General features: G+C 43.0%; 1 pseudogene; it reads right to left on the bottom strand.

The window, feature by feature from the left end:
- Positions 1-6,298: 6,298 nt before the first annotated feature.
- LOC139925038 (E3 SUMO-protein ligase ZBED1-like) lies at positions 6,299-7,460 on the bottom strand (annotated as a pseudogene).
- Positions 7,461-7,907: the final 447 nt, after the last annotated feature.

The raw sequence follows: 7,907 nt of genomic DNA, 5'->3' as shown, positions 1-7,907 counted from the left end.
CCTCACCTCACTGTAAACACGGCTATCATTGGGTATGGTCTCTGCTGATGGACAGCCTTATGTCCCATAGGGGATGAAGAGGAGTAAGTAAGTAAGTCTGCTGATGGACTGAGTCTGTGATCCCAACACACTTCAGGACCCGTCCAGATGTCGGGTCGTAAAAATATCAGACGTGTTTGATCCGATCGGGGCTCAGATCAACCTGTGTGTCGATCAGCCTGGTTAAGACTGAATCTGTAAACCGCTCACACTACCAGATAATCTGTTTGATCCATCAGTCTCAATCAAGCCTCCGATCACAGCTCCCCCTCCCACCTGTCAGGATAGGCAAATACGCTGATAATTAGCCCGATAATCATCTAGTGTGTCTGCGGTCTTGGAGGTAAATTGAAAATGAAGCATTTTCATCTAATAAGTAGAGTAAGAGGTAGAGATGTGAGAGGAGACTTGTTTCATGTCAAGCAGCCTTTGGCATTTCTTGCAGTAAGAGTTTTGACTTTTCTGCAGGTATTGACGCTGTGGATATCTTTGTGGATAGGAGGGTGTCTCTATGTGTATGTTTGTGTGTGTGTGTGTGTGTGTGGATGTGTATTGGAACACATCTGAAAGACCCTTTCATCTCTGGTACTCTGGCAAATTGTGTGCAACACATTCCCCAGCTAAATTACACCTGGTATTTCAGCAGGGCAATCTCACTTACATGTTTGCAGCAACAGAAGCAAACAAATTTTGAGGTTGAGCTGCGGTGCCCAGGAGGAAAGGCCAAACATTAAAAGCAAAGCCTCCAGAAAAAACACAAACAGTGTATAAACAACTTCTCACTTTACCCACACAGCCTGATAAAAATCATCTTTTGCTATCTGTTATCATTTACTGTATGGCAGACCTCTCCAGCTCATGGATTACCATTAAATTTGTGTTTCTGGTGTCTCGTGGTCATCTGGGCGATTTCATTGGCTCAGTGAGATGAAAAGACAAGATCACTTCACCCCAATTTTAACATCTTAACCTTTTTTAACATTTTATTGCTCACTTTGATTTGTGGCAACAAGGCAACTTTGCACAATTTGAATTTCGACACCCAGAAATCCTGTAAGGTGTCGTCAGTAAACGTCACACAGCTCGCTCGTGTTTACCAACCAGCTGATCTGTGATGCTTCATACCAAAAGGAAACCAAAGAGACGAGAGAGGGAAAAGATTCAAGGTTGGTGCCACCAGCTAAATATTTTAGATGTCCTGCATTTTACGTAATTATCCCAACTTTTGAAAACGGCGTCGTAGCAGAGAGCAAACTACTGTAGCTTCTTGTTATCAGCAGCTCCAACTAATTTGTGGGATGAATTGTGGAATGATAACCCCAGCTTATTCCACACTGACTAGTTCCAGACGGATAAACACTCTTTTAAGTGTTATGTCAGGCGGGACTTCCGATGTAAACAAACCCATCTTCTCAGGTGAAAGTGAGTGAACGCGCTGAACTACTTTTCATTCACAAATAAAATGTGTATTATATGCTTTTTTAGCCTTATGAATGGGACTGAATGGCATCTACAAGGTAAAGAACACCAGTCTCATTGTAGCTAATTGTGTGATAATGTCATTTAAACATCAACAGCAGCAATTTCATAAGGGAATCAGATTGGAGGCAAGAGGTGATCTGGCCTTTTCCATCAGGACTCCTAGATTTTGGAACAACCTGCCCTATAGGAGCTTAGGCCGGCTAAATCCTTGGCTAGTTCCTTAAACCTCTAATAGACTTGCTTTTATTTAATGATCTTTCCGTTATTGTCCCACGATCAAATTCGGGGAGTACTATGGATCAGTCTTCGTCTGTTTGTTTGTTTGTTTGTTCATTCATTTGTAACTTCATCATATCACAGACACTGCTGATTTGATTTTGATGACATTTGTGGGGATGAGGGTTATGGTTACTACTTATTACTGCATTCTGACATTATCAAAATTGACTGGCACAAGTGAGACACTACGTTGTTTGTCTGTTCGTCCATGATGTGTCACGCTCGACATCTCAGACACCACCAGTAGGATTTTGACAATATTTGGAGAAAAGATACATATCACTGGTGCATTCCAGCATTTTCAAAAATGTACACCGATTGGACCAAGGGGGCTCTACAATATATGATATATTTGTTAATTACTGGCCCTGCAGGGGACCCCAGCCTTCATTTAATGTTGCCTTTTTATGTTTTGCTTTCATGTTTCTTGCTTTGCCTCGATTTCTTTTTAACCCTTTTAGCTTGTTTGTTTTTAATTACTACTTTTATAATAAGACACAAACATAAAAACAATAGTAATGTGAGTCTCTGTGGAGAGTCTAATGAATAGTCTTCTGTCCTGTGCCTATGTGTGTCAGTGTGTGTATTGTTATTGACGCTGATTGCACCAGTCCCACCAAGACAAACTCCTGTAGATCTATGATTTTTGACAAATAAAGCAATTCTGACTCTGGGAGCTTACCGTTTCATGTCTATTGACGCCCTCATTGAAGAGCTCCAGCGGTCTGCACATGCTCAGTACAGTAGGTGTGTGCGAGTATACTGTCTGCAGGCGCACAACAGACATGAAACAAAAGTGTGACAATTACAGACTATATCCGCAATAAATTATTCACCTTCTGTGCCAGCTGTGCGTGTCCTGCTGCATGTGACAGATAAACAGACAGGTGAATAACAAACATCAGCAGTGAGACATGAAGGCTCCTGAGGATCGCTTCTCGCCGCCTCCTGAGGTTTTAACTTTCTGTAAAAAAAGTTCCCCCCCCTCCCATCAACGGCAGACAATCAATACCGCTAGCTTGTTGAAAGCTGCGCTCGAGGTTACCGCGGTGAAAACTGACTTGATGGACCCTCTTCCACTGTGCTTTTCACACACCCCGGCTCATATCACCACTGCTTATATGCCATTGTTGCTAGAAATGTTGAAATTACAAGACACCAACATGACTGTTTACCTTCCCTGGTTCCAACTGGCAAGCAATTGTTTATAATAAGCAGTTTTTGGGAGAAGATTTAAGCTGCATAAATGCATTTGTGTTAATACCCTAAAATATTGTATTTTCCATGCTCTCTTTTAGATGAGGTTGCATGCAATCCATAGACACTGAAGCATGCATTATGCATAAATCAGAGATCCCCACCTTAGTCATCTCCCCTTAGCTCAAGCATATATTTACCGTCAGATAAAGCAAACAATAATTCACGGGTAAACATCTTGGTTTACAGTGATTTCTGGAGCGTTTTATCCTTTCTTATCTGAATACAGAGGGGGCGGAATATTTTTTCCGGCTTTTGTCGGCGGTTGCCGTGTGCGTAGAGGGTTCAATCATTTCCATTATTCCCTGTGAATACCCCGTCTCTCCTCGGCGACCTGATTTGGCACCACCCCTGTCGAGTAGGGCCCTGAACACAAAGGTGTTGACGCTTGTGCTTTTGAGGGTCTCTTTGTCAAGCCGGTGGGAGTTTGATTTGCCACAGGGTAAAAGAGGAAGCGCTCCAAAGGGAATCAGGCCCTGTTTTGATTGCCCTGATTGCAAAGCATAAGCTCTAAGCGCAGCCAAAAGGGAATGGGGGAGGTCAGCCTGCCTGATCAATACATACCTTTTCACATTGGTGTTAAACACGCTGAATATGTGCGGCAGCGTTCTCCCGTGCTGCCTTTATCTCCCTCTTCATTTCCTTGATGAATGTCATCTTTGATGCCGAGCCCTGGCACCGCTCCCATGCGCTCCCACAATGACTCCGGTTAGCGCTAAGAACATACGTGTGCTACAGTAGGAAAGCCGAGATTTGAACACCCACAACACCGCAAGCACATTATACAGCTGAGGCATCTCATATTGATTGAGCCTCTTGCAAAAATTACATCATTGACTAAGTAGAATGGGATATTTCTACCCGGTAATTCACGAAACACTCTGTGCCAAAGCCGGAGTGCCATTTGTCTAAACAAGCGCAACTTTAAAAGCCTGAACAAGAAAACTTTCTGCAGATTAAAGGAAAAGACACAAAAGTATATAGGGATGGAATTGGGTCAAACTGTGAGGGAGTTTCCAGCACTTTCCCATTTTCTTCTGTCCTAGTCACAGTTCAAAGGGAAGAATTTAATGCTCATAAGATGCATTTCACCCTTGTACAACAGAATGTAATGTACACACTTGGCCTTTTTTTTTTTATATCTATACTGAACAAAAATATAAACGCAACACTTTTGTTTTTGCTCCCATTTTTCACGAGTTGAAATAAAAGATCTAAGACTTTTTCTATGCACACAAAAGGCTTATTTCTCTCAAATTTTGTTTACAAATTTGTTTAAATCCGTGTTAGTGAGCACTTCTCCTTTGCCAAGATAATCCATCCAGCTGACAGGTGTGGCGTATCAAGATGCTGGTTAAACAGCATGATTATTGCACAGGTGTCCCTTGGGCTGCTCACAATAAAAGGCCACTCTAAAATGTGCAGTTTTATCTTGAAAAAAGACATTTATTAGGCACTGAACTATGGATCTCACATGACTAGGGCTACAGATATGCATTTTTTGAAAACCAGTCAGTATCTGGTGTGACCACCATTTGCCTCATGCAGTGCGACACATCTCCTACGCATAGAGTTGATCAGGTTGTTGATTGTGGCCTGTGGAGTGTTGGTCTACTCCTCTTCAATGGCTGTGCGAAGTTGCTGGATATTGGCAGGAATTGGAACACGCTGTCGTACACGCCGATCCAGAGCGTCCCAAACATGCTCAATGACATGTCTGGTGAGTATGCAGGCCGTGCAAGAACTGGGATGTTTTCAGCTTCCAGGAATTGTGTACAGATCCTTGCAACATGGGGCCGTGCATTATCATGCTGCAGCATGGGGTGATGGCGGTGGATGAATGGAACGACAATGGGCCTCAGGATCTCGTCATGGTATCTCTGTGCATTCAAATTGCCATCAATAAAATGCACCTGTGTTCGTTGTCCGTAGCCTATGCCTGCCCATACCATAACCCCACCGCCACCATGGGGCACTCTGTTCACAACGTTGACATCAGCAAACCGCTCGCCCACACGACGCCATACATGCTGTCTGCCATCTGCCCGGTACAGTGAAAACCGGGATTAATCTGTGAAGAGAACACTTCTCCAAAGTGCCAGACGCCATTGAAGGTGAACATTTGCCCACTCAAGTCGGTTACGATGACGAACTGCAGTCAGGTCAAGACCCCGGTGAGGACGACGAGCACGCAGATGAGCTTCCCTGAGACGGTTTCTGACAGTTTGTGCAGAAATTCTTTGGTTTTGCAAACCAACTGTTGCATCAGCTGTCCGGGTGGCCGGTCTCAGACGATCTCGCAGGTGAAGAAGCCGGATGTGGAGGTCCTGGGCTGGCGTGGTTGCACATGGTCTGCGGTTGTGAGGCCGGTTGGATGTACTGCCAAATTCTCGGAAACGACATTGGAGACGGCTTATGGTAGTGAAATGAACATTCAATTCACGGGCAACAGCTTTGGTGGACATTCCTGCAGTCAGCATGCCAATTGCACGCTCCCTCAAAACTTGCAACATTTGTGGCATTGTGTTGTGTGATAAAACTGCACACAAAACTTTGCACATTTTATTTATTAATTTAATTGTTGAACTATGTTTTAGGTGAATCAATTAATCATTAAAAGGCCTAATGTATCACAGAGTTTCTCTACCATTGAATAGGTGTGGTGGGTCTCCCTGCCTTAAAGAGCTGCTGACACTAAAATAATGTCATTAGTTTTGGTTTCAATGGAGAGTTTTAGTGTCCCATTATTTGTCTAATTTGGCTTTATTGTATTTAAACTAGGGCTGTCAAACGATTAATTTTCTTAATCGTGATTAATCTCCGAATTTCAATAGTTAATCGCAATTAATCGTGTTTTTAATCGCATTTTTACAATTCCATTATTTTGCATTTCAAAACAGTTTTTAAGTCCATATTAACAATGTAAAGCAATTCTTACCAGAGTGTCTTGATTGCGAATCAAATTAACACAAATTTACTTTATGATCTTTTATATTTCTTTCAAATCAAAAGAAGTGCAATGTAGACCCAGTTAATACAATGTCTACTTCTTACAATTTAAGTACACAGAACGGTCCAAAAATGGGCTGCCACAGCAGGACATTTGTAACATTTTCAATCTTCTAATGAAGAATGTAATCTTCATAATTCTCCTGTACTGCACAGGGGGGAAAAAACAATGTCCCAATGATAGTAAAGTGAAATGAAAAACTGCACTCATTAGACACATCAGATTCAGATGCTAACTTTTCTCCTGTTTCTTTTCTTTAAGCCAATTGCTAAGACAGACCAGTCTGTTAACATTATCAGAGGACAGTGCTGCTCTCTTCTTCTGTACAATGTGACCAGAGAGTGAGAACAGTCTGTCACATGGTACTATTGCTGCAGGTGTAGCTAAGTATTTCTGTGCGAGAGGTGTGTTCAGACCACCATCAGTCTTCCATGGAGATGCTGGGCTCTGCTCTGTACCGATCCACAGAAGTGTCAGCTGCTGCCTCCCCTTCATCTTCTGAATCTGATGCAACCAACAGGAGGCTCATCTTCTTTTCAGGTGGTTCTGGCTCTCTTGTTTCTTTGTTAGGGCAGTCTCTTCTTTAATCAACCTCCAGACTTCCTCCCTTTCAGATCTGGGAAGGCATTTCAGATCCAGATAAATCTGGGGTCGACTGCTGTTGCCACTTTCAACCATTGGACATTGGTGCTTTCTTTCCGCTTTGAAAGGTCAGTTGTGAAGGCCTCTTTAAACCGGAGCACATAGCCTGGATCATCATCAGAAGCTCCCATCACCCGGAACAAGTGGCACTGAGCAGGATATGTCTTGTTCTCCCCCAAGAAGATCAGTCACATACCTGCCATGAAAAATAAAGTGCAATTAATTGCCAGTGATCAAAGAGACAATAATGAATCACATTTTCATGCAATTTCTACAAAATAAATTCAAAATAAATGTTATTGTGATTTTTTTTAAGTAGCTTACCTGCAGGGTTCAAGGAGTGTTTCAAGCTTTTTGATTTTCTCGAATTCGGCCTTGGTCGGCATGGCTGGAATGCTTCTTTGCTGAGTGAGATCAAGTGTAGCTCTGAGTGCATCTCTGTTTCTTTGAAGCCGAGTGATCATGTGATCGGAGTGGAGTTCCATCTTGGATTAGAGCTTCGAACTGTTGTCCGTTCTCCGCTTGCTGTCGGCGCAGTTCTGCTGCGTTGGGTTGCTGGACTATGCTTGAAATGTCCAACCAGTTTGCGGCATTTTGTCAAGACATTCTCGAAACCACTGTCACGGATTGACGTTGTAATCGATCTCTGTAAACTGTGCGCGATACACGGCATGTGTTCGTATGGCAGGAGTCTTGCTGCTGCTGTGCACTGTCCGTGCCAATTGTCGTCAGCTTCCTTGCAATATCCCATTGCTCTGCAACTTGGGAGAAATGCTGAGCACATGTTTCTGCATAGTGTCGTTCTTCGGTATGTTGAACCGTTAAAGCAAAGGAGTGCAATGTCCAATCAGTGTCTATATGGTGTGCAGTTACTCCGAGATAATTTTGATTACTCCAATGATCCTCGGTTAATGTGACGGCATTTGCCCGTCCCTTAGACCCGAGTCTTCTACGATGTTGACTGGTCTGCAGTCAGTTGCCACCCATTTAGCAATCGCTGTAGTTAACTTCTTAGATGTAGTTTCATCCACAGGTCTGTGGCGATTCGCACATTCTAAAATAGTGCTTTGCCGGCTTTGGCGCTAGTCTGATTAATGTTAGCACCTGTATGTTTGGCTCATAGGTGGTAGCTCAAACTCGAAGTACTTCGGTGATATTGAAATTCCATTTGACACAAGATGCATATTACTTTTGATTT

This window comes from Centroberyx gerrardi, chromosome 22, assembly GCF_048128805.1.
Source record: "Centroberyx gerrardi isolate f3 chromosome 22, fCenGer3.hap1.cur.20231027, whole genome shotgun sequence".
NCBI classification, from domain to species: domain Eukaryota; kingdom Metazoa; phylum Chordata; class Actinopteri; order Beryciformes; family Berycidae; genus Centroberyx; species Centroberyx gerrardi.
Note: the sequence above shows the minus strand (reverse complement) of the source record. Positions and strands in the feature narration are given on the sequence as shown.